Genomic DNA, 27,852 nt, shown 5'->3' with positions numbered 1-27,852 from the left:
TATTTTAAATTATTTTACGTAATTGAGAAAATACATTTTTGTTGAATACATTTGTAGTTGCAATGCACTGAAGATGACTGGCCAACTCTCTACAGAACATCAACCATAACTACACCAAGAATGGGAAGTTCTAATTGTATACAATTGTGAAAACCAAATGTTGAGTAGAATAGATTATAGTAATGCTTGTTAAGTTTTGCTTTTATGTTTGTTGGCCTGTTGCTCAGAATCTTTTTTTCCCTTCAGCCTCAATGTACACCTGTTCCCATCTCATCTTCTTAGAGCATGTTAGCAGGAATTCCAAGTAAAATTTCACATATTTTAAAATACTTTGAGAAGGCATTATGTTTTTCTAACTATAGTGATGTGATACCACTTACAGATGATGGGGCCTTCTCATTGAATATATTAAAACTGTTAATATTTAAATGGTCCCTGGATATGCTGCAAATAGTTACTACAGGATCCTCCTGTTAAAACTAACCACAGTGAGTAGTGGGAATTTGAGATGACTACATAAGAAGTATTGCATGCATTTTTGAATGCTGAAAAGTGAGAGAGCTCATGCAGTTATACTTGCATTAAAATAGGATAAATTAATTTGTTTTATAAGTTCTTCTGATAATTGTTATTTACTTAAAGGCACTATTTAGAAGCCAGGTATTTGACAAAAATCTCATCAAGTGAAAAGTAAATGTATTCTGTGCTAAATTACACTTACCCAATCCTAATGGGTACAGTGGAGTTACAAAAGCTTAAAGGAGGTTAAAGCATGATTTTCTTTTTTAAAGGAGTTTAAAAGGTTAAAGGAATAAAACACAGAAATCCATATTTAAATTAGTTGAGCAAAGTAAATACATGAGAGTATAGACATTATATACACGTTCTTCATTTTCAGAACGTATGCAGAAAACACTAACTCAGAACTGCAAAGGGAAGTAACTTTATTGAATTGTAAGACATTTTAAACTTTGCCCTTCTGGTTTCTTTTAAAATGACCGTGGAACAAAACTGAAGAAATTCATATATATATAGAAAAGCTTAAAAATATAAAAAGTGTCTGTTACAGCTAACTAAATTGTTATAATCTTCTTTTGCACTTAACATGCCAAGTGCCTTTCTCAGAGGAGAATATATCCCCAGAAATCAGATTAGAAAGTGTTTAATGGGAATTATTTGTCAAAGTTGTTTTGGTCTAAAGTTAGGGTAACTATAAATAGTTTTTCATATGTTGCTGTAAAAGATAAATGTTTTCAATTATCTGGCTATATTGTTTGCATGTAATTGTATCTTTCCCCTCATTATAGTATCTATACTAAAAACACCTTCTGCCTTAATTTTTTGACTATTTAAAATTAAAACATTTCTCATTAATTAACTTATACAGAATCCTTCTTCTTTACATTTGAGTATCCTGCTCCCAGTTACTGAATTGTACAAATTACTAAGTGCACAACCAACAAGCAAGGATACTGCATCAAATGGCTTATCTTTTTCATCCATTTACAAATGTATTCTGTGGAGTATCAAATTTACTTATTGACCTGTAGCATTTTTTTGTGAAAAAATCAGGTCTGTTTTAATGACTGAGACATCACTACTGTGTTGTGCTATTAAACTTAGAGAAGTGGAAAGACTACATTTATGCAAATTAGTGAGATTTTACTGCGCTAAGTGCTTGTAACTTGTACAAAACCAGTATTTATTGTGCTGTGTATATTCATTGTCAATATTGCTATCTTTTTAAAATAAGACTTATGATTTGATAGAATACTTCTGTCTTTGAGTAATAAAGGAAATGTTTTCTTTTCAGACTACCAGAACAGACATTTTACAAATTAGATAGCTTTAAAACAAAAATTCTGCTCCAGAAGAAAAGATTCTGTGAGGTTACTGTTCATTTCAATTGAGCCTATATAGTTAGTAATAAAACAGTTCTGAATTTGTAACTATTATGTTTCTTACAACTCTTAATGTCACTTTTGAAGTTTTTATTTGCACTAGTTGGACCTTTAACACGATCGCTTATTCTTCAGGCTTCAGAATTTTATAAGTATCCCTTTTTGGTATAGATATTTTTATATTAGTATATCAAAGTGAAAAAAATGCCTCCACCTTAGAGCTATTGCTGGATTTTCACTCTGGTTGTATGCTAGAAAGGCATTCGCATATACTACTGTACTTAACTGAATATTACCTATTCCTATTGCTCCTCCATTCAAAAATCTATTTTAAACAAAATGACTGTTGAACAGTCACAAAACAAATTTAAAAATCCTTTTGAGTTTCACTTTTCTGTCCCAGAGCTAGAAACCGGTGACTACTAAAACTGATTTTTTTTTTTTCACTGGAAGATACTGTGATGTATGGGCAATTTAAATTATATCATTCTGGGGATTTTCAGAAACTCTGAACCATGTAGTCTAAAGAACAGCTTTAATATGGCCAATCGCAATAGGTGCCAGTTTAATAATGAGTAAGTTGGATTTTCTCAGTGACTTGACTTAATTTTCTGTAATGTCTTAATACTGGGATTATGTATCAACTAAGCCACTTATAATTATATCTCAACGCATATGTAGCTAGTAGAATATATTAATCAGTTTCAGAAAAAGAAATATTGTGGTGTATGGAAGAAGGTAGTATTGCTACATATTATTTTTAAATAATGTTTGGTACAATTTCAAGTGTAACGGTGCACAGAAAGTAAGGCTGTTCCTAAATAGTAAATTACATGATTTATTTCATAAGATAATATTATTTCAGTTTTTATATATGTAGAAATTGCTATGAAGAAGGTACATATAATAATTATTTAGAGTTTAATTAGTGTTACTTTCTCAAATGTAATTGTTAGTAATACATTTTTTGAGAGAGTGTTCTTGTCCTGAAATGTATTTTTCTCTGATTTTGTGAATAAGGGTTAGAAAGTTGTCTTGACCTTTATTATATCAAGATAATGACAGCACTCCTGTACATGTCAAAGAAAACTGCATTGTCTAATGGAAAAAAAAAGTAAAGTTGTATTGTGCTGCTGGTGGTACAAGTATAGAAATTGTATTTATTGTAAAGTAAAATGAAAACTAAATTGCACAGGCACTTGCATGTTGAGAAGAGTCCCAAATTGGATGAATTTTAAACTAGGTTTTTAGAAAGGGATGTAAAATGTTGCAGTGTTGGTGTGTTACTTGCAATCATATTTCCCATAGGAAATACTTGAGCACACTCAGAGCCACCAACTGCAGTGGAAAGCAAACAGAAAAATAATGGCTTAAAAATGATTTTCTGTTAAATCCATTTCTCTGGTAATTATGCCTTTTTTTTCAGAGGACTCTTTCCCTTTCCCTCCCCCAGAAATAAGTCTAAGTCCATCTTGAGTAATATATTGACTTTTTTGTACACATTGTATCTATCTGTTCATGTAAAGCAAACTTGATACCCTGTTATACACTAAATATTTGTGCTGAAAGGGAAGTAGATTTAAGTAATCTATAACCGCAGTGAACTGCTTCTAGTTCAGTTCATCGTGGAAGAAAATGTATGATTTTTTTTGTTTGGTATATGTATGTGATGCATCTTTTATTATACTTAAGATATTATCATGAAAATATCCTGAATAGAAAAAGAGGTTGGAAGTTGCCCTGACAGTTGGGGAATTTGATGTGGGGAGGGAGCGGCTGTTATGAATTTTTTAGGTGACATGCACACATGCACACAGACTTCAAGAAACTAAGGCCCAGTAGCTAACTATGCCTGTCAGTTGAGACTTCAATGGCTGTACCACAATATGTTCAGTTCCTATGGGTCAAAGTTCACAATCGCTGCTTTGACAAGTACTTCACCAGCAGTTTTGCCCCAGCAAGGACATTGGGTTACTGCTCTGTTTCTCACAGTATGGTCAGATACTTTTGGCTTGATCTAGGCTATGCATGCTGCTTTGTACTTGAGCCTCCATGTACATGGGCTGTGTATTCCCTCCAGTGTGTGTATGCATTCACTTTAGAAATTATATGAGGCAACGTATCCTAAATTTTTTAATCTCTGACTATACTTAACTATAAAATCATCTTTTTATACTGTACTTTTCATTTTTACTAAAACATTGATCGCTCCATGTGTAAGTTTTAATAAGGAAACGAAATAAAATGGCTATCTTGATAGAAGCAGAATATTCTATCAGTAGGCACTTCAGGCAATTGTTAAACATAATCAGCTCTGATTACAGAACTGAGATGTGGACTTGAGAAGGCAGGTTTTAGCTGATTTGTGAATACTTCACTCCTAACTTATGCTAAATAGTTTTTTTCACCTAGTTTGGTGGGAAAAAAATGCTTTTAGGTTAACTTATTGCAGAAACTGTCCTCACTGCATGCATATCTATACATATGTATTTAGAAATAGAGGCCTTTGTAAGAACTTAAAAGGAGTCAAAGACTGGAGACCAGGAGGTATTTGCATCCTTCTTCAAAGTTTTACACGCATCTTAATTATTTGCATATCCATGCTGTAACTTCAGAACATCCCAGGTGTGTGAGAGGAGAGATCAAGCAGTCAAAATGTATGCACAGCATTCTTTGTGCAGGGCAGTGTCCTACTCCTAGCAAAATGAGATGTCTGCCTAAACACACAACTTGATTTCATAGGTTCTTCCTATTGTTTGTAGGTTTGTTAGCTATTTAAGCAGTCTGTTTTTTCCTTGGGACTCTTTAGAGGTGCTTTTATAGTTAACAGCAAACTTTATAATAAAGTTTGATCTATAGAATTTTTTAAAGGCAAAACGGTATTTTGACTCATGACTCTAAGCAAACTACTTGCGCTAGTCTTTGGTACTTTTGGAAGTACTTTGTTATACACCTAAAAAAATTGAGTTTGACCTAAATATGCAGGAAAAGGGTGTATTTCGAGCATCATTGCTAAAAATCTGTAATCACTTAAAAATGGTCAGAGGGTTTCTCACTACAAGCCAAAATTACCCAACCATTCAGTATTTTCCTCCTTCCAGACAGCCTTTTTTTTTTTTTTTTTTGGAATTATAGAGAAATCTATAGCCATTACTTTGTCTTGCAAATCAAGTATTTTGGTCGGTGTTCAATGAAGAGAGAGCTAAACTTGGGAGCACCTTTCAGAAATGCTTGGGTATTTCTCCTTCTCTTTCTTTAGGGCTAGGCATAGCTAAACAAAGCTGCTGTGTTTTTAAGATTAGTCAAAGTTTAGTATTTGGTGTCAAATATCAGAATTAAAAATAAAGATGTATGTATTGTTTCAGTAAATTGATTACTTTACATCAAATATGCATAATGATTAACTCAGAAGAAATTATTTTTTAAAACTTGCATTAAGTGGTGTGTATTTGTAAAAATTGACTGGACAAACTAATTATTCTGTTTGTTAAGAATACTATATATCTATGGCTTATTTGCCTTTTTTTTTAATGTTCTGTGATTGCATCATTTTAATTTGTACAGAATTGTGTTAGTATCTTATTTCCCCAAATGAATGAAAATGAGTCTTCTCTGGATATTGTATGTAGCACAGTAACTCAGCAGATCAAAAATTATGTTTATTGGAAAAGGTTTAATATTTTATCCTGCTACTTACACTACTTAAAATAGCTGCCTCAAAAAATCATGCTTTTAAAGGATTAATCCATTAAGCCATACATCATTCTGTGTGGAATATTTTATGTTAAGGCAACTGTCTCTTGAAACGTCTCAAATGAACTGTTTTTAAGTTATAACAGAAATGTACCTTTTTTACCTTTTGAAGTGTTGGAGGAGAGGGAGATCTTTAATACATTGCAGAAAGGGGGCAGTGCCAATTAAACATTATTATTTCCAGGAATGATAAAATATGTATACCATCTAATTTCTGTTCTGAGGCATTTTTGGATATGGTAAAAACAGTATCTTTTAAAGAAAAAAGCTCCTTCTAGGAGGACACTCATATTCTGTTAGTTTCATTTTTCAGTTAAGTGGTGAAGTGTTCATTTACTTAAAGATGTTCAGTTCGCTTAGTGTAATAGATTCCTTCCAGAAATATTGAAGACTGAAATAATAGTTTCATTAACTAATTCTGTTCTTTACTCCTCTTTCATTTTGTGTATTTTCAGCTAAGTTTTCCTCTTTCCAACATTTAATATATTTATTTTGGCCCTTGTGTTAAAGATGCAAAGAAATCTCAGGGAAAACAATAAAATGTGCTGTGTATTTTGTAGTATTTTTTGTGTTACGCATAACTGAAAGAAATATTGTTTATTTCAGCAATAATAAGTGCTGTTTGTAACAACAGTATATAAAAAGCCACTTGGGTCCCAAATTTTTAAAGCTGACTATCCCTTTTTATAGCAATGGGAGTGCCTACACGTTCATTAATGTGCAGTAATTACTGTGCATTTAGTTTAGTACTTAGTGAAGTACTAACTAAATGTGCAGTAACTACAGTTTTTTTGTGACGCTTACTGTGCAGTTGCCTACTAACACTGTGTAGTAGCATATTAGCATGGTTTTTGACCAGCACACTACTTACTGTGCAGTGTTATTGGGCTCTTGAGCAGTAAGCATCCTGTGTAGACACACCCAGTCACTAGAACCTGTAAAACATTGGTGATCACTCCAAGGAAACTTGCATTTACTTAATTTAAAGGGGAAAGCTAACTGAAAGAGCTTAACCATAATAGCTTTGACTCTAAATTAATATTCGTGTCTGCAAAAAAAAAAAAATAGAATGTATGGAAAATATTCAGTTCATGAAAATGTCTTACAGTCTGACTAGTTATAGAATTTATTAGTGCTAAACAATACATTAAAGTACATGGAAATATTCCTGCTGTCTGATTGGTGAGCTGTGATATTATTCACAATGATAGGCTACTGGCAGGAGGTCCGAGGAAAACATACTGGTCATACTCAGTCCTAGAATAACTTTACAGAAATCAGCAGACTTCATTAAGGCTCAGTTTGACATGGGGCTTAGTAGCATACTAAGTTACTCAAGAAAAGATGTTGCTCATATTTCAGATCAGAAGACAACAGTTTCAAATATAAAGCAAGGGAGCCTTACTGATTATTTTCTAAACCTCATCATCTGAGGTATGACAAGCTGCAGTAGAAACCTTGTTATATTTTTTAGGTGGGCTGATAAACATATCCTTAGCATGATGCTTTGCATTGCTGACCCCCTTCCAGTAATCACTCAGTAAATTAGAGGGGGAAATGTGGAAGAGGATGTAGTAGTTTTGATCAGTAGTAAAACTTAAAACTGCAGTACCCACATCAAGTAAATGATGTTAGTTACCCTGAGCAGTGGACTTTTAAGAAGTGTTTTGTTAATGATGTATCTTGCTGGTACAATAAAATGTTTGATTTTTTCTGTGTGGGGAGGATACAGATCATTTTAATATTGGGTGGTTTTATAAACAGTAACATGAAGTTCAAAAACTGGGCTATTACAAACAAAACCTTATTAATCTTTATGTAAATAAAATGTCTTTAAATAGACTTTAAACATATTATTAGCACGTTCTAAACAATCCCAAATTAAATTCCAGATAAGGAGGCAGTTGCATTAAGTAGTTTTTGGTCCCAAGCTGTAGTGCTAAGATTCTTCATAACAAATAGAATATTTGGCTCTTTAAGATTTGTTTTCTCTGCAGAATTGGCTTCAGTTACATAGACTTAGCCTAACTTCAGAAATTAGCCCATCTTGATTTGAGGAGAGTTCTGCACTGTTCCAGTGTTGTTTTCTAATATGGGAGATTTGAATTACAAGTACAAAGTAGCTGTGTTGTCTCTGCATTACTGCCTGAACATGATCAGCACTGAAGTTTGTCAGTGTTCTTCAGTAGTTTAGAAAGCTTGAGTTTTAAAAACAACACAGAAGTATCTAATGCAAGTGTGTGGATAGGAGTCAGTTTGGGGCTATGTATCAATCTAGCACTGCAATTAAAACTTGTTCAGTTCAGCAAGTAGTGTGTTAGTTCCAGAGGGAGCAGGTGACTCATGTGGCTGTCTCAGCAGCTGGGCAGCAAGATTAGAAGCCTATCTGCATGTTCCTATGAAGTCTAGGCAATTGCTAAATTGGAGCTATTTTTCCCCAAAATAATTCACCTGCATTTACCCAAAAGAATATCATTTGGTGATCTTGATGTGAAGTATGTGACTCTCACAGTTTTTTTTAAGGCAGCCATAAGTAGCCTTTATTTCAGTAGCATCTTCAGAGAGAGTCTGAAGTACAATTATCCTTAAGCCTTGTTCTTTGCTTATTTTCAGACTTAATTCATACAAAAGGAACTTTGTCTTCCATTTGGGGCATTATAAGAGCTTTTCACTGAATTTAATTGCTTATGGTCAAGACTTGGTTAGGTTGCAAAAATAGTTAATAGTATCTTGTATTGTAAAATATTAAATTTAAACAGTTCCTGAAATTAATTAACAAAGAATTATTACTTGTTAATGAGCAGTGTGGTATTAATGGTGATATTTTTCCCGGTCACTATGTATTTATGGGGTTCTAATGCATCTTCATAGTTTTCTGCATCAACATGGATTAGCATAACATGAAATACTTTTGGGGATTCCTCAGGTTTCCTTCACTTTAAAAAATTGAAAATAGTTTTTTTATTAAGACATTCATTCCTTCCCTTCCTCTCCTCCCCCAATCCACTTAAGAAAAAGTGTTAAATTGCTTCAAATACCTTGTACTTGCAAATAACAGCTATATTAATTTTGCAACTAAGCATAGCTCTTGAAAAAACTGGGCTGTAACTTTAGTTGCCATGCTATACATACCTGTATACAAATAATACGACCCCTAACCCATTTTCTATAAAACTCACGATAATGTATTTCAATCATGGGGACCAAAGGCTATATGTAGTCTGACAGAGACTAGTTAGAAGACCAGTAAAATACCCTGAGAGTGGGGTGGATGTAGATAAATTTGGTACCAGAAAGAGGATATAAATACAGAACTATTCAATACTATTTTTCAGCTCTATTTTCAGAGCTGTGCTTAAAAATATACTTACCAAATGTTTAAACAGGACAGTAAAACAATATAGGTAGTAATATTGACTCTTTAAGTTCATTTCTGTAAGGAAATACTGGGGAGAATGTATTGCTTTTTTATTTTTTAAAAGGATTGACTAGTTTGCTTTTCTTCCTGCCTGTCTGTCTCTAGTTCTTTGATTTTTTTCCTCTCCTCTTATCTAAGAATCTCTGGTTTCTCTTGCATTATTGCTGCCTTTTATGTTTAATTGTTAAACTTCTTAACTTTTTTCCCCTCTGACTCTACTCTTCATGCCTTTAATGTGCTCAACAGGGAATATAATGTAGAATAAGGTTGTTCTAAATATATTATGGCTTTATCAGTTTATCTCAAAACTGATCTTTCACAGTCAGCTTCTGTTTTTAACATCTTTTTAAATAACATTTTTGAGCAGTCTCTCATACTTTTGTTAAAATACTTATCAGATTTATTAAAGACTTTCTCAGATTTTCTTTGAAATCTTTGATCCAAATGCACTTCCATTTATTCTACAATTCATCTTCTGTTTTGTTTCTTTTCATATAACATTTCACTTTATTCATTTCTCTCCCCCCCTTTATTTTAAGGTTTATTTTTTCCTGTGTGAGATTTGCTGTATTGTAATTCTTTGTTTGCTGTGATGATTTTTCACACACTAACAAACACACTGAGCACTCTGTCTAAAAAAAAAAAAAAAAAAGTTCTGCTGTTCTGCTTAGCCCAATAGTAGTCTGTGTCAGAGGAGTGTTAAGTAAAAGTAGGGTATCTGCCCAATATATTAAAACAATGCAAGTAGATGGTGGCCAAGAGTTTACAAAGTTGCTATTTTTTTTGCACAAGCAGTAAAACTATTGTGTTGCAGTGGGCTCACATGCAGTTCTTAACGCAACCTTTTACTAGCCGTGAGATTTTCCTGTACTTACCTGAGTTCCAAAAAGAGAGGAGAGAAGCTGAAACCACCAAAATATTCCTGTGTTAAAAAGAATTCCAGGGACCTGGGTTTGTATTTGTTAGTGAGCTGGATTACTGCTGTTTTCAGTGATTCTCTGGGATGGGCAAAGGAGCATCTGAACTAGGACATGGTCTGTTGACTTCCCTCCTTTGCTAAATACCCCCTGGTTCAGAACACCTTGCTCTCACATAGGAGAATAAGAATGGAATCCTAGCCTCAGAAGTTGAATATCTGACTAAACTGAAACTTTTGGGAATTTCTCAGGATTCCCCACAAAACGTTTAAATAATCTGTAACATTTGGTACTACAAATATCACGGTGAACAGAATATCAAACTACAGAGATGCATTTTCCTCTGTCAGACTGAGGAAGAACGTTCTTAAGCTATGTGGCTGCTACACATAGGCTAGAAATACAGTAGTTTTTCCCAGATTTTTTGTTCTGTTTGTTTAATGAATTTGATTTCTGCTGACAAAAAGGAAAAGAATGGTATCATCCAAGAAGACAACTGCATGCTTCTGTTGCATTGTAGACAAACCTGTATTAGAAGGGTGGGAAAAGTAAATTTGCAAAGCTAGCAGTTGGTGGCTTGATTGAGTTCTTTCTTGGAGAGCAGAGGCATCTGCATGGCATCTCCCATATATGAAAACAAAGATCTTTTGGACAAATTACAGGGTAATTTTGGTGCCTTTGCTGTCCTTCTAAAGCGCCTTCTCCCAGTGTCACTCTTTCACGTTTTTCCTCTTTTAGACAGATTTATATCTCAGTAACAACTGCGTAAAATGATGATGATGAAAAATACGATAGACTGAAGGATTTCTTAGGTTATTATCTTTTTCTGGACCAATTGGGTAGCTTGGAATAAAACATTGCACTCCATTGACTGTAAAGGGACATCACCAAGAAGCTATGTAAACAACCAGATAAATAGCATGTAGCATTCTTGTTGCAGTTTCATACGAAATTCCCTGTAAAATTATGGGGAGGGGGAAAAATCTTCCTAACCCATAGTTTATTCTCAGATGACTAATTTAAGTCCTCTTTCCAAACTTTCTTAATCAGATATGGGGATGTATCTGTTCAACTAAATAAGTCATGGCCTTTGTTTTTCTTCTGTGTTCAGGTCCCACATTAGCAAATGCAGCATAAATACCTGAGTAGAAGGGATCCATCAAATTTTTTGTGCGATGGGGTATTGAATCCTTCAATATTCTTTTATAGTGGTTTCTACTTACACAATCAGGAATTGTTGTGCCAGCAGTTCAGCAAGAACAGACAACAATGGATGATGCTTGTTACCAGAGAAGCTTGTAATCTAACTTTGAAAAAGGTGCAGCAAGAGAATTGAAGAAGGAAAGGGGGGGGGGGCAGGAAACTGATAAAAGGAAAGTACTTGTAATTACACATGTAGCGAAAAGCTGAAGCTACCAAATATTTGTTTAAACAAAGTCATCTATTTCTGCGCAGTGCGCAAGCAGTCGTTCCTTCCAACTCTTTCAACCTGCCACTGTTGGCAGGCCTTGTTTTCAAACTCCAGGACACTTTGGGGGAAGTATAGTAGATTGTATCCTATTGATTCTCAGAGCAGCGTGTTGCTGTCCGGAGCTTGTATGCTAACTGGCTGATTGGAAAACTGCCTGTGTCTATTAGGCAACAGAACACATTTGCTTTGAGCTTTGGTGGTTGCCAGTCCCTCCCTCTTCCTCCTTCTTTCCCCCCTTTTTTGTTGTTGTTATTTCTTAGGACTCCTACTTTGTGGTTGTATTTTACTCCTTGGAAAACCCTTATTCTCATATCTTGTGCAGGACAAGATCTAGGGCAAAGGTCAAGCGAGTGGCACTATTTAAAAATCACATTTTTATTATCTTTTGAAGTGAAAGGACCTTAATACAGTGATGTATTTAGGTCAGAATTGACATGGGCACCAGATTGATGCATGGACAGAGATACAAATTCTAATGTCACTGTAAATAGTTTGTGTTTTGCATTATTTAAAACAGTTAAGACCTTGAATCTATTAAATATCATCCCTGTATATTTTGCCATTAGGTTATATGGCTTTAAGTAATTAGTTTGTTTTATTAACTTTGCATTCATACATATTGAGATTTAGGTAGGCCTGGGTACCATTTGTGTGGATGGTAGTTGCAGTCTCCCTGCTTATCCCTTCCCATTTTGCTTGCATGAATACTGATGAAATCAATTTACAGCAAGACTGATCCATATAATTTCACACAAATAAAGAAACAATATGGGTAACAGGAGAGAAGAGTACTACTAGATGGAATTTTTAAAAAATGCACATGCAGAAGGGCTGTGTTAGGACTGCAGTTGTGTTCTGTCAAATTTGAAGAACTGTCTCCCGAAATTCTTTCCATAATGGCTTCTATATGTAGGGATGCTTAAGAAAGTTGAAGTGAATCAACAGAGTTCAAAGACAATACAGCTAGTTTAATTTCTTTCTTGTATTGTTGTCTGTCAGCTCAGAAGCCATGATGGAACTGAATGGAGTCTTGCCACTTAAGGCCTTGACAGACGTGGGGGTGGAAAAAAAACAGTGCTTTACCGGAAGAGGAATCGCATCAGTTTGACCCGGGTCACCCAGCATCTATTTTGCTTGCGCACTTCAGCAGGGCTTTTGGCGCTTTTATCTAATAGCTGATTTTTTAGATAAAAGCGCCAAAAAGACCTGCTGAAGTGCACGAGCTATACAGAAACTGGGGAGCTGTGTCAAACTGATGTGATTTGTCTGTTGAGCATGGCCTTCACTTGATGCTGCGGCAAACTGAGCTGAAAGTAAAGCACTATTTTGGGGGGGTGGGGTTTGTTCCCCTCCCAATAAACATCCTTGGTTTCTAGTGGCTCTCCAAAGGATTTTGTTTGGACTGTCGTGGGTCCCTTGGCTCCTCCTGGTCCAGGCACCAGTAGTAGTCTGGGCCATGGCGGATGCAGTTGGTTGTGCCGCCCCTGGGCACTCAGTGGGTTTGGGCGGTGTTGTGGCTGGACTGGCTTGACAGGCTCCATAGCAGGGGCTCCTTTCAGTTGTCGCTGTCAGTCTCTGCCACCACTGCGAGTCTCTGCTGCTGCTGTTAAACCAGCCTTGCTGCCCAGGCATTTGAGCTCATCTGCCCCATATCTGATGTCAGGGGTACCAGATGAAGGGGGCAGATAGATGGAGTGTCTGTGGAGACTGGCCCAGGACCCACACAGATAAGGCACACATGGCTGGGCATATGGGATGGGGGCATGGGCAGGTTGGGAGCAGCATCCAGAAGTGTGACTGGCAGGCAGGGTCCAGGGTGGGATTGGGATTCTAGGGTGGTGACAGTGTGGGGCCAGGTGTGGGGTACAGCTGTGATCCACTTTCTGCATGTCCCTGTGATGGGTGCTGGTTCCAGTGGTAGGGGCATGCAAGGAGTAGATCGTGGTTCTACCCTGGACCCCAGTTCCACGATCCCGGCCCGACCTGCCTGTTTTGTTCCTAGACACTGCTCCCCTTCTATCTAGGTTGGCCTTGTGTCCTACCTGTGCAGGACTCAGCCAATCACTAGGGAGACCCTGGGACCACTGGGCAATGACAGCGCAGGGTCAGGGCCCAGGGCAGAGCTGCAGTCCGCTCTCTGCATGCTCCTGCCCATGGACCCAGTGCCTGTTGCAGAGTAATAGGGGAGTGGATCGCAGCTATGCCCTGGGTCTTGGTGCTGTGCTGTCACTGCCTAGTGATCCTGCTCCTAGCCCAGGCCATGCCCACCCATCCTGCACTCCGATGCCTCTCCCTGCCTGCGGCCCCATCCCATCTGCTTAGCAGTTTTGGTGAGTTTTGATGAGCTGTTGCAGGTTGGAAGGGCAGGGCAGGGGAAGGGGGTACGGACAGCCCATGACAGCTCACCAAACTCCCTAAGTGGTCCTCTGGCGCAAATAATTGCTCATCCCCGATCTCTAGCTAATAGGATTCCAAGTTGGTCTCATCCAACTGCTTGCCAAGAGCCAGACTGCTTAGCTTTGAAGCTCAGATGAGATCAAGCGCATTCAGTTCAGTGTAGCTACTGGTATATACAAGTTAAAACATGAAAACCCTGGATTGGTGGGGAGGCAGGGGTGGGGGCGAGAGGATGGTTTGTGTTTTTTGTGTGTTTTATTGGTTCAGGAACAAAGAAGCTGTAGTTATTTTGTTGTAGCTTAATCTTCCTCTGAGGTCCAGATGTAATTTAGTCTCCTGTGTCTTCTCAAGGACTTTGAGGCCTTTAGGCAGAGTTTAAAGCAGGTCCTTCCACATTGTGATTTGCGGTTACAGTCCCCTTAAAGTTTGTTGTAACTGTCATGCTGGGATTCAGTTCAGCACCTGTAGCTTCAGTTTCTCTCAGGGGCAATGGCTGCTGATCAACGGGGATCCTGGTTTTCTCTGATTTAAAAAAAATCACCAATTTTTGGTTTAAAAAAAGGTAACCCCAAATATACATTTTTTTTCCATGATTTAAATGAAACATCCGTAATAGACAGATGGATAGTGATATTTCATTTTAAGCATGGAAAAATGTAGATTTGGGGTTACTTTTTTTTAACTGAAAATTGGGGTGTTTTTTTTAAATTGGAAAAAACCAGGATCCCTGCTGATCAATCAGGTGTCACAAAGTAAAGTACTGTTGTTTTGAACAAAAGCAATACAGAGAAAACGCAAAATAGTAAACAGTCTGCATTCATGCTAAGTTTACCAGGTATTGACCATTGTCCTCACAGGAGAAATAAACTGCAACAAATCAGAGACAGTTTTCTCTGAGTGAGAGCATGCATGTGGGTTTAATGTGCCTTAATTCGCACATTGACCTTATACCTTTGAGTTCATTTGCCTTAACTTTGAAAATGTCTGTGGATAGACATGACTGAAGAAGGCAACTTAGACTGGTGTGATGGGGAGTAGTAAGAAATACTAGGGTTGCACCGATAAAGATTTTTTTGGCCGAAACCAATGCCTGATTACTAACCAGCCATATCTGCTGATACTAATTTGACAGCTAACATGCGGCACAGCAGCTTGGAGAGCAGCCTCTGGCTGGTAAGTCTGTGGGGGAGAAAGGGTGTGTGGTTGGGGGCAGATTGAGGCCACCACAGTGAAGAAGGGAGTGGGGCTGGGGTAGGGGCATGGGCAGGTGCTGCCCAGCAGGGTGGGGCATGGGACAGCCATGAGTGATTTACCTGGGGGGTGGGGAGACAGGAAGAGGGAGGTGGCTCCCTGCCACTGTGCTCAGGGGAGGCTTGGGGGACACGTGACCCTTGGATTTGTGCATGGAGTGAGGGCAGGCTGCACCAGCCTCTTCCCACTTGGGGGCTGGGCTGGGGTGTTCAGGCAGGACAGGGCAGGTGGCAGCAGTGCTGGGAAGGGGGCTACAGGGAATTTTGGGCCCACCCTGTAGCCCCTTTCCCAGTGCTATCACCACCTACCTTGTCTCCATCTGCTCTGAGCACAGCCTTGGCCCAGCTCCCCCACTGGGAAGAGGCTAGTGCAGCCCCTGGCCCTGAGCCTGCAGTGAGCTGTTTGCCCTCAGCCTGCGCACAAATTTGGGGGGGGGCACATGCCCCCCAAACCTCCCCAGGGGTGCATGCAGTGGCGGGCAGCCCCCCGTGGCCTCCAGATGAGCCACCCACAGCTCTGTCCCATGCCTCAGCCCAGCTGGGCAGCACCTGCCCATGCCCCTACTCCAGCCCCAAACTGCTTTCCCCCCTCCCCCACCCCTTCCCCCCACAACTTACTAGCTGGATGCTGGTCTCCAAGCTGCCGGGCTGCATTCCTGGCTGTGTGCATGCTGTGGCTGTGCACATACATGTTGAATTTATTGGTGATGTTATCAGCTACACTGACCAAAAAAAGCTGATTGCCAATTATGTCAATTTTCCTCTTATCGGGGCCGATCTGATATGGACTGATATGTCAGTATGCTTCTAAGAAATATCCAAAAGTTTCTCATAAGAATAGGGCTATTTGTGTTGCATACAACTCTGCTGCATTATGGTGTTACCTTTGTACATGAAAATATTTTTTAAATATATTTTTTTAATTGCAACATGGAGAATATCAAAGATATAGTTAAACCGTTATCATTCATGTATACACCTGAAGTGCAGAGACCAGATTCCAGTGTTCCAGACAATTACATATCCTACAGCGTATAGGTCAACACATTGTATAAGTCAATCATGTATTTCTATTAAAAAAAAAAAAAAAAAAAATTGGGATTTTTTTATGTCCTTTGTATAAGTTGACCCCACCTTGGTTTGTGAGGCACTGGAAACTGAGGTGGGCTTGTGGGAGAGGTCACATACTGACAGGTTCCTGGGAAATTGAATCAGGCCCCTGGCAGTTCAGGCAGCACATAGCCCACTGGCAGCCCACCTGGCTGGCCCTGGACCAGGGCTCCCCACAGTTCAGGGACTGCCTGGTCCAGCGGCAGCTCGCCCCCCCCAGCTATGGGGCATGGGGAGAGGCTCTGCCGAAAGCAAAATTGGGCCCCTCACCACTTCTGCCTTCAGCAGGTGCCTGTAGCTGGCAGAATGCCTGGCATTGTCTGACAAGGGGCTGGTTTGCTCCAGGGGCAGTATGGGGTGTTGGGTAGGGGAGGTGGGGAGGCTAGGGGTGTTGGGCAGGGCTCCCCCACCTCTGGCCTCCCCCTGCCCCTGCCCAACACCCTGTGCTGCCCCTGGGGCAAGCCAGGTCTGTCCTGGGCAGCCACAGGTGCCTGCTGAAAGCAGAAGCAACGAGGGGCCTAATCCTGCTTTCAGCAGAGCCTACCCACCTGCCCCGCAGCCAGGGAGTGAGCAGTAGCCAGGGGGTAAGCTGCTGCCAGGTCAGGCAGCCTCTGAGCTGCAGGGGGGCCTGGTTCTTCCCTCTACTGTGGCAGCAGCCCCCGGAGACAGCTGGGCAGGCTGCCAGCGGGCCATGTGCTGACGGAGATCCGGGGGGGGGTGGCCCAGGCAGCACTGCTCACAGGGGATGGTGTATAGATCAAGGTTCAATTTTAAGAGAGAAAAATAGGCTTCAAAACTTGACTTGTATACCATGATATATGATACGTGTTTTCCAGACTCTTCATAAGTTGAGACTTTCAGAAAAACAATCCAAATGCTTCTTTCCTCCAGGTCTACCATCATCCTCATAAGTAATTGTCTTCCATGGTAGTCTTATCTGTGCATCCAAAGAAGCCTGATGATGCCTATCCTTTTGCAGCCTTCAGGCACATGTTTCTGTGCAGGGTGGATGGGTGGCTTTGGATTCTTGGTGTGGTCTGCAAGGTGCTGCTTCTGCTGCTTCGGTTCTGCCTCCTGTTGTCATAAGGTTTGAAAGTACTGAGATCTTTGCAGAAGACTCTTCCTCCATTGGGGTGGTCCTGAGTGATATTTCCTATGAGTTGATGTTGACTTTGCATGGTTTTCAAGTTGGCCATCAGGACATCCTTGAAGCGTTTTCTGTACCCTCCCCTGGAGAGTACACCTTGACTGAATAAAACTTTATTCAGGAGCCTGAAATTGCACATCCAGATGGTGTGGTTGGCCCAGCAAAGTTCCAGTTTTACTACGTTGTTAATGTCCTTATTCATCTTTCAAACCCACACAGCTCCCTTTGTACTCCCTTTGGGATATCCATTTTTTTGGGACCTGTACAATCAACACTATCTTCCTTTTCTCTTTTTTCTGTCATCACCTGACTTCCTTTTCTTTTCCCAGCACAGAAAGAAGTCAAAATAAATGTGGCCCTCAGCATGACTACAGGTCACTTTGTAGGACTTCCTACATGTAGGATAAGAACAGAGCATTTTATTTATTTATTTATTCCTACTGAATTCAGATACTTTCTGTTCATCTCTCATGGAAACTTTTCTACAAGCAAATACAACTTTGGGAATTTTAATTAAATTTTTAAATGTGTATTACTTATATGCAAATTAGTTTAATCACAGGGTTAGATCTGTAACAGGACTGAGACACCCAAAACAGGAATTAAAGACGCTTTAGGGGTGCAGCTCCCCACAGTAACTGAGAATGCTTTGCAGGAAGAATTCTGAGTTGCAATGATCCCCTGGACCAAACAAGTTCACCATTGGTTTCAGGGAGGAGGGGAATCTAGCTGCTGACTGGGAACCTGCAGCCAGTTTCCTACAGCCCCTTCTCTTTCCCAGCCTGTCCCTGTTTCAGAATGGGAGTGGGGGGAAGGCAGCAGAGGGAGCTTATTCTAAGGCTTCCCCAGCTGGTGCTGGATGGTGGGGTAGATGAATTGGAGTCCCCCTACCTCGGGGTGGGGGGGGTACCAATACACCTGTCCCACCCTTCAGCAGGGGCTGAAAACCCTCCCAGACCAAACTCCCCCCTTCCCTGTCCCTCCTCCCATTCTGAAAACAGCTTAAGGCTGAGAGACAGTGCAAACAGAAGTCACAGATGAAGACGCTCCAGAATAGAGCATCTTCTGACCCTGTGCAATGAGAGTTCAGATTTTTCACCCGAGCAGCCCTGCTTTCAGTTATACTACTGGTTTAATGCTGTCTTGATCCTGAAGGGCTTCCAACACGCATGTCTTTCCTAGGACAACTAAGGCATCTTGGGGTGCCTTGAAGCCCTTTTAAGGAAGAGCACTGTTTGTTGTGTAAACACCTATACATGATTCACAGGATAAACCTGGGAATTTCAAATGGGAATCCGTATTGTCAAAAACATTCTTATCTGCTGTGTTCCTTGTTTTTCTTCTTTTCCATAGCTGGCAAACAATTGAAAGCTAAGAACCGGCATTTTCTGAGGGGTGCCCAGTATCTAAAAAGGTTTGGAAAACACTGTTCTAGGAGTATACCCGAACTGCCAACCTATTGCCTATGCTGGTCGGGGGAACATTCCCCCCACCTATTGAAATTGGGCTAATTGTGAAGAAAGGAGTGCTCATTGTATGGGGTTAGGGGGAAAATAAGATTGAAGCTTAGTGGGTAGGGCATTCTGCTGCAGAGATTCTGTTTCCTGCTTCCATGATATGTTTGTTCACTTTACATTAAACAATCATTGGACAGGGGGGAAAAAAACAAACCTGAGATGGGATCCCAGGGTTCCTCCAGGTGTGCTCCAATTACAAGACTGCCCAGTAATGCTCCTCTTGTGCCTTTCTCTGTGGTCCAGTGAATCTTGCATTTCTTTCTGCACAGTAGCTCAACTTCAAGAGCAGTGTGGGGAGGGGGCGTTCCTACTCAGGAAAGCCTGTAGCTTTGACAGGTAAAGTATCCTCCTGAACAGGGGTTTGGATCTCTCGGTCTGATAAAAATTGATTCTGAATATCTCCCTTCCTAGGCAAGTGCTGTAGCCATCAGACAGCTATGTAACAGGTGCCTTCTCTCTGATCTGGGCTCTGGTTGCTCAATAGACGGATGTACTCCCCTGCAGACCTACTTGGTCATACAAGCTCTTGAGATGATATACCCCTGTACCTGGCATTTACAACTGATTAGCTCTAGGCAATTCCCTACTCAGTATGAGGAGTTTTTGGGTCGTATTTTTCAGGCATCTAACTCTCATCCTGCACTGTATAAGGAGCCTGTGTGGTGCCTAACTGAGGATTCTTCTCCAGGCCCAGGTCTCTTTAAAGTTATTCATTGTAGCACCTAACTTCTCTATAGATGCCTAAGTCTTTTTTTGGATCTGTTCTGTAAGGACTTCACAGATTTATTTGTGAACTCGTAATTTCTATATCTATAGCATCCCTTGCCTAGGCCCGTAAGTTTTGGGGTTTACTTTTTCCCCCCAGTTTTGGATTGTTTTTTAAATTACATTTGCACTGGTGGAACACCATTGACTGCCAAAATAAGCTATTGATATAGGCTTAATGTTGCACTGGTGCAATCTGTCTACGGTAGGAGTTTGTGGAACTAGATTTGGCTACCCTGGTGTGTATGTTTTTAGTGTTTACTTTACAGGAATTTTAAATCAAACCAAATCAGGCTTGTGGACTACCAGTTTGTTTATCTCAGATCATCCTTGCTATGCAGTTGTTAACTTCCTGTTAAGAACCTGAAATTACTTGGATACTTTAATCCCAGAGGTTACATATTACAATATTACAGTTGTAGAACTAGTATTACATCTCTTGCCATCAGATTTTCACCTGTTGTATGTTGAAAACATTTAACCTGTTGGTTTCATTTAGTTTTGATAAATTTAGTATTAAAGGTAATCTAAAGGAAAAAAGGAATCATAATCACCAGAACTGTGGACTGAAAATCCCCATTAACTGGGCTCAGAGAAGTACCTAATACACAGACAGCTGAAAATTAGCCTTTTTGTTCCTTTTCAGCTTCTCTCGAAGTTGCATTGGCTTTGCTCTGTCACATCTCAGAATGCATCATTCTATGATTTCCCAACTACTAATGGAGCCCTGCTGGAATGTGGAACAGGTCTTTAGGAGTTCAGGTAAGTGGCTTTTTAATTATGTGGTACATTTCTCAAAGTTACATTATATTTCATACCTTAAGGGATATAAAACTACATTTCTATCTCTCTTTCTCCTTCCCTTCCTCTCTTGTTTTCTTTTGGGTTTTTTTTAAAAAAGCTTTGAAAATTGTGCTGTATAATTGTTAAAAAGTCACTTGCATAGAGTATGGTGTAGTCAAGTTTTTCCTTTGTACTGTAACATCACAGAATGAAGTCTTTGGGGGATGTCTCAATGAAGCAGAGCCAGTGCAATGTCAAGAAGAACCCAAAAGGAGAAAAAAAAATTATGCACTGAATGTTAGTGAGGAGAATCAATACGTTCTGAACACCATTTTCCTGTGATATTATTTGTCATTAAGAAGCTAAGGAAAGATGGTCTAGATGAAAATACTATTAAATGTGAAAACATAGTGATTGGATGATTGTGCTCAAAGAATAGTTATTAATGGCTTGATGTGTAATTGGCAGAAGGTACTGAGTGCAGTTCTGTAACAAAGTGCTTGGCTCATGGGGGATGTAGATTGTGACTGCAACAACCTGGTTGCTCAGGGTGGTTGCTCAGCCCTGGCCTGGTCAGTCCTAGCCTTCCTTAGGTCTTGCCCAATTTCTGGGCTCCAGGCTCTCTGGCCTCCAAACACTGCCTGGCTTGGGCATTTTGACCCCAAATGCTGCCCTCCTGTGGGCTTTGCCTGCTCACTTTGTCTTGAGCCTGTTCCCCAGCAGGGCTCAGTATTCATGTACCTCTAGAGCACTAATGGGACCTCCAAATAAACCATTCCTCACAGTCCCCTCCACAACCACCAGTATTCTAATATAAAAGCCTTAGTTAGTCAGTCTGTCTGTCTGTCTGTCCATAACACTTTATTCACACTCTGGTTGTCTTGGCAGCCAATCGAATCCAAGAGTGTTCTGGACAGGCGGCAGGGATGGAGTAGGGGGCGAGGCCAGCACTGCTGGCCTCACCCCTCCGGCGCCACAGTCCCTGCCGTTATGGCGGCACCGTCGTACTCTGGGTACCAACATAACCCAGAACCCTGGGTTATATCCTTCTATAGGCTCTCAGGGTCTAGCTGGTAGTTCCCAGGCAGCTTGGTGGTCAAACAGGCACTCCCTTGCAGCTTCTGTAGCCCAGAGCTCCTTCCTCAACAACAGTGGTTGCTAACCTTTTTAAGGTGAAGATCACTTTTTGAAGTAAAGGGCAACCCACAATCTACCAAGCCCCTCCCCACCCTCACCCTGCCATGCCCCCCTATCCAGCAGGTCAGTCTGGGTGTGGAGGGGGGACAGATAGAGTCCCCTGCAGTGAGGGAGGGAGTGGGGCAGGGGTGAGTGGGGCCCTGACCGGACTGGGTCAAGTCAAGCTGGTGGAGGGTCGGAGCTCAGGAGGCTCGTCCAGGCACATTGGGGGGGGGGGGGGGATTCTGCTACTGTGTGCACCCTGGCAGAGGCCTGGGGGAGCATGTACTCCCCCCACACACACACACACAGTCTGTGCATGGGGTGAGGTGGCTGCTGCTGCATGCTGGGCTTTGCGCCTGGATGAGCTGCCTGGGCTCTGACCCTTTCCCGGCCTGGCCTGGCCAGGGTCCCACTTACCTGGTGACAGGGAGTGTGGAAGGGATCATCCCACTTACCTGGCCGGGCCCTGGCAGCAGGGGACACAGCTCAGCCTGGTCACATGCATCCTGCCGCTCCTGTGTTTCACCATTCCCAGACTGCATCCTGGCCGTTCCCCACGTGTGTCCTACTGTTTCCGATCATGGGGCCACTGACAATAGATCTCAGTCTGGGGTGGGCTAGCCCCCCCCCCCCCCCCCCCCCCCCCCCCCCGACTGAGATCAACTGCCAGGGGTTCCCAGATCAACCAGTCAATCGGGATCAACCAGTTGGTGACCACTGCTATACGCTGCAGGGCCAGACTGTCCTGTTCTGGCTCAGGGCCTGTACCTGAATGACTCCCTAGTCCTACCTTCTGCTAGTCACCTGCCTCCCCCAGAGCTGCTGCAGGTGGTTTCTTATTCGGCTTGGTGATGCAGCTTCAGGGAGGCCCCTTGCTGCTGGGACCTGCAGTGTTTCTATGCAAGTCCCCCAAATTCCTGATGTTGCTGTCACTGTTGGCTCGCTGTTAAGTGTTTGTTCATGTCTTTTCCACCCTTCATTCTGCACTTGGGGCTTGTCTGGACAGCAGACCCTGGAGTTTGACCCCTTCTCAGTAATGAGGTAGGGACCCCATTGTAGAGGTTTGTCCTAGGTCTGGTACTGTTTAGTTTTTTCATTAAGGATTTGGAGGATGAGACTGAGTGAACAATTAGGAAATTTGCAGAGGACATCAAATTGGGTGGAGTTGCAGACACTGTAGAGGGTAGGGCTAGGATTTAGAATGACCTTGATGAACTAGAAAAATGGTCCAAAATTAATCAATTGAAATTCAGTTAGGACAAGTGCAAAATCCAGCACTTTGGATGGAACAATTACATGGACAAATACAGACTGCAGAACAACTGATGAGGCTGAAGCAGTGCAGTAAAGAACCTGGGGTTATAATGAACCATAAGCTGAACATGAGTCAACAGTGTGCTCGTGTTGCAAAACAAGCCAAGAGCTGGATTGCATTAACAGGAATGTCGCTTGAAAGTCAAGGGAAGTTATTCTTCCACTTTATTTGGCACTAGTGGAGCCTTACCTGGAATACTGTGTCCAGTTTTGGTCCCTGCACTTCAAAGGAAGATGTTGACAAATTGGAAGGAGTCCAGTGGAGACCCACAGAAGTGATGATGGGTCTAGGAAACAGGATTTACAAGGAAAGGATGGAAGAGCTGGGATTACTGAAGAAGAGAAGACTCTAGAGAGGATCTGATAAATCTTAAAATACATAAAGAGGATGGCAATATACTATTCTGTGAGGCTGCAGGGGAGAAGACTAGAAGTAATGGTCTTAAATTGCAAGGGAAATTTAGGTTGGATATCAAGAAGAACTATTTCATGGTAAGAGGGGTTAAATATTGGTACAGATTACCTAGTGGTTGTAAAATCTCTATCCTTGGAAGTTTTTAAGAGCTGATTAGACAAATACTTGTCTAGGATGGGTTAGTAAAGGAGTATCCTGCTTCAAGCAGGGAGGTGGACTAGATGACCTCCTAAGGTTCCTTTGGATGTATGTTTTTATAATTCTATTGTTCTGTTTCTGCAGTTAGTAGCACTTTTAACATTATACATTGAGGACCTTTTCAAAAGTCAACTTTTTGATAGAGTAATCTGAAATGATATAAGATGTGAATTTTTTACATATATAATGGACATTTGGAATTGTATAGAACTATATTACACAAAAAAAATCACCCCAATTTAAAAGAACAGTATGCAGAGTGCAAATTCAGGCACTCAAAATATAAGATATGCCGGAAGTAAGGTTGCCTACCCCACCTTAGTGTGACCTCTTGGCTGCACATATTCCCTCCTGGGACATGGAGCACATGGAAACTCTGGCCCCTGCATGGCCATGGAGCAGCATCCCAGGGCTGGGCTGCCTCTACCACATGTCTGGGCAGGGGCCAGAGCTTCCATGTACTTGGTGGCCTGGAGGGATGGAGTCAAGGCTGTGCCTGACAGCAAACAGCTGTGGGGGGTAGAAGGCAGAAGCTGTGAGGAGCTGACGGGTAGAGGTATAGGAAGGTGCAGGCATTGAAGGGGGAACAAGGGGGCTGCCACATGCAGCTTTCCCAGGAAGGGGACGTATTTTAAATGACCCTTCAAAATTTAGATTCTACGTGTTCTGTACGTACATACATTTTTCATATATAGAATCTAACTTTTGGGGAGTTGTGTTTAAATTTGAAGTAGTCTTGTATTTGGGTAAATATGGTATTAAAAGATCAACATTATTAGGCTGAGACTGATGGTATTTTCTTTGGGTTCATTATTTTTATTTCAGATGCTTATTCTTGTCAGGTTTATTGTAATCAGCAGCTAATGTGAAATTTAATTTTTGTTACTGGCATAACTGTAAATAAGAGGAAAGAAAAATATTTTCCAGACTCTCACATGTGCGCAAGTTCTTGCATCTTGCTGCATTTAACATTCTAGAACCTCTTGTACCAAAGCTAGTAAGCCTCTCGTTCTTACAGTCTGTTACTAGAGAAGTTGAATAGTACATTTCAATACTAAAAAAGGAAGACGATTAATTCAATACTAATCCACATTTTTTTAATTAAAGTGGATAGGAAAGAAAGAGGAAAAAGTTCTTAGGAGCAGTAGGGTTCAAGAACTGTTATATTGGGAGTTTTGCCAAGACCTTTCTCTTCCATTTCCTTTTTTTAATTCAAAAGATACTGTTGCTTTTTTTTTTTTTTTAAACCAGTAAGCTATGTCTGGACTTGGCTTGGGGTTTTTGTCTCTTGGATCCCTCTGACTACCGAGTATATAAAACCACCTGGAGGATTAACAAGTCTCACCTGGTGTTGGAAAGGACAAGGATCTTTCTTTCTCCTGCCACACTCCAGAGTGGGAAATGTGGAGAAGGTACTATGAACCTTGGAGTTTTTTGGGTGGTTTTCCTCTCTGTGTAACTTGTAGTACATCTGTTTAGGCTCTTTCCAAAAATAGCAACACGAAGTTGAAGTTACTGACTGTTCAGCCACACTTAACTAGGAAACAGACCATACTGGTTGTTAACTTTTGACTCTCTGTTGCAGTAAGGCTGTGAACAGTTTGGTGGCTACATATCTTTGGTGCAGAAGCCTGTAAGTTTCTGGTCCTTTCTCACTGCCATAGTTGCAACAGCCAGGACCAACTGTCCAGTGCTTTCTTTTATTGATGTCCCTGTTAGTGGATTGAAAGGCCTACTTTTAACCAAACTTGGTTAATTGGGGTTTTTTTGCGTGCATGTGTGTGCACTATACATGCACAAAGCTAGCCAAACACAGGGGAGAGTAGAGGAGGGTTGTTACAGTTGCTAAGGAGCCCCAATGGTCACAGCAGCCTTGGGACTGACCTGATCTGACCTGACCTTGGATTCGGGTAAATTCACTTACGTATGCATGCATGCATGTATATAGTATTTACCGGAATCCACGGTCAGGTCAGTCCCAAGGCCACTGTAACCATTGGGGCACCTTAGATGCTGTAACAACCCTCCTCCATTCTGCCCTGTGTTTGGCTAGCTTTGTACACTGTCAGTTGAGGCCTGCCCAATCCTTAATAGTAGTTCCCCAGCTCTTCTTTGGTCTACCTCTTTTTTCTCCTTCCCTCCAGTGTGTCCTGCATTATGGTATAGGCAGGCCTCGACTTACAGCATTTTGCATTGTAGCGTTTTGCACTTACAGCGTTTGTAAATTGATACCCCGTTTCAACTTCCTGACATCAGTTTCAACTTCACAATGCTTGATCCAATGCCACACCATGCTAGTGAACAAGTTTGCTGCGTCACCCGTCTCCCTGGAGAGTATCTGTCCAAATTTCGTTGGACATTTTCTTTAAGAAAGCAGACAAGACTCCCGAAAAGCCTGCAGACAAGACTCCAGCCAAGAGCCTTCAAAAAGTCCAGCAAAGTCACCTCAAAAGGAGAGGCACACTTGGGCCAAAGGTTAGCAAGGAACTAGTTAGGGAGCTTCTGGAGGGGCTGCACATATTCAAGTCAGCTGGCCGGGACAATCTCTACCCTAGAGTCCTAAAGGAATTGGCGGAGGTCATTGCAGGACCCCTGGCACAGCTTTATGAGCACTCGTGGTGCTCTGGTGTAGTCCCAGAGGACTGGAAGAGGGCCAACGTGGTTCCCATCTTCAAAAAGGGGAGGAAGGAGGACCCAGGAAACTATAGGCAAGTTAGTCTTACCTCGATCCTAGGCAAGCTGTTTGAGAAAATTATCCATGAGGGGCCAGCAGGGGAGGTCATGCTTAGGGGCAACCAACACAGGTTCATCAGTGGCAGGTCCTGTCAGACCAACCTGGTGGCCTTCTATGATCAGATTACCAGATCATTAGATGCAGGGGTAGCAGTGGACATAGTCTTCCTGGATTTCCGGAAGGCATTCAACACTGTCTCTCACCCCGTTCTCATTAAGAAACTGGGGGACTGTGGTGTTGACATCCACACAGTCAATTGGGTCGCCAGCTGGCTGGAGGGCCGCACCCAGAGGGTGGTAGTGGATGGGTCCTTCTCAACTTGGAAGGACATGGGCAGTGGGGGTCCGCAGGGCTTGGTCCTCGGGCCTGCACTGTTCAACATCTTCATCAGCGATTTGGATGAGGGGGTAAAAAGCACCCTGTTCACCTGTTCAAATTTGCTGATGACACTAAGGTGTGGGGGGATGTGGGCACCCTAGAAGGAAGCAACAGGCTACAATTGGACCTAGACAGGCTACAAGGGTGGGCGGATGTGAATAGGATGGGATTCAACACAGACAAGTGCAAGGTGATACACCTGGGGAGGAACAACCAGCACTATACCTACAGGTTAGGGAACTCTCCTCTTGTCAGCATGGAGGCGGAAAAGGATCTTGGAGTCATAATTGACTCCAAGATGAACATGGGCCGGCAGTGTGGGAAGGCAGTCAGGAAGGCCAACTATCTTGTCATGCATCCACAGATGCATCTCGAGCAGGTCCAAAGAGGTGCAGCACTGGTCAGGCCACAGCTGGAGTACTGCGTCCAGTTCTGGGTGCCACACTTCAAGGGATGTGGACAGCATTGAGAGGGTCCAGAGGAGGGCCACTCACATGATCAGGGGACAGCAGGGCAGGCCCTATGAGGAGAGGCTACGGCACCTGAACCTGTTCAGCCTCCACAAGAGAAGGCTGAGGGGGGATCTAGTGGCCTGTTATGAACTAGTCAGGGGGGATCAGCAGGCATTGGGGCAGTCACTATTCTCCCGTGCACTGCCAGAAATGACCAGGAATAACGGTCACAAGCTGGCAGAGGGCAGGTTTAGGCTAGATATCAGGAAGCGCTGCTTCACGGTCAGGGTGGCTAGAATCTGGAACCAACTTCCAAGAGAAGTGGTGCTGGCTCCTACCCTGGGGGTTTTTGGGGGAGGTTGGATGAACATCTTGCTGGGGTCATTTGACCCCAGTATTATTTCCTGCCGTGGCGGGGGGTCGGACTAGATGATCTACTCAGGTCCCTTCCGACCCTAGAAACTGTGAAACTATGAAAAGTCCTTCCAAATCTATTTGATTGCTATTTACAATATAAATACATTCATGTAGCTATATTACTCATCTGTAAGTGATTGAGTACAAAATTCTGTTATTTTTGGTAAAAATAGGGTATCAGACCTTTGGTTCAGGAACCAATCCCCCATTTATAATATTGTTCTTACGGGAAATTGGTTCTGAGTTACAACATTTCGACTTAAGATGCAGTTTTCAGGAACCAATTCTGTTGCAAGTCCAACGACTGCCTGTTTTGGCAAGGGTGTCCGGTCTTCC

At 41.7% G+C, this 27,852-nt stretch overlaps 1 protein-coding gene across 11 annotated transcripts in view; it reads left to right on the top strand.

Moving 5' to 3' along the window:
- The window catches only part of PLAG1 (PLAG1 zinc finger), a 73,296-nt gene that overhangs the window by 5,118 nt on the left and 40,326 nt on the right, over positions 1-27,852 (top strand). For 8 of the 11 annotated variants that reach the window (XM_090039994.1, XM_090039992.1, XM_090039997.1 and 5 more), the window contains exon 2: positions 20,293-20,408. The exons of the other annotated variants lie outside the window; for them this stretch is intronic. The gene's annotated coding sequence lies outside the window, so the exon portion shown is untranslated. The remainder of the gene's footprint in view (positions 1-20,292; positions 20,409-27,852) is intronic. 11 annotated transcript variants of the gene reach the window in all.

Source organism: Crocodylus siamensis, chromosome 3, assembly GCF_052110815.1.
Source record: "Crocodylus siamensis isolate JL-2025a chromosome 3, ASM5211081v1, whole genome shotgun sequence".
Taxonomy (NCBI): Eukaryota; Metazoa; Chordata; order Crocodylia; family Crocodylidae; genus Crocodylus; species Crocodylus siamensis.
Note: the sequence above shows the minus strand (reverse complement) of the source record. Positions and strands in the feature narration are given on the sequence as shown.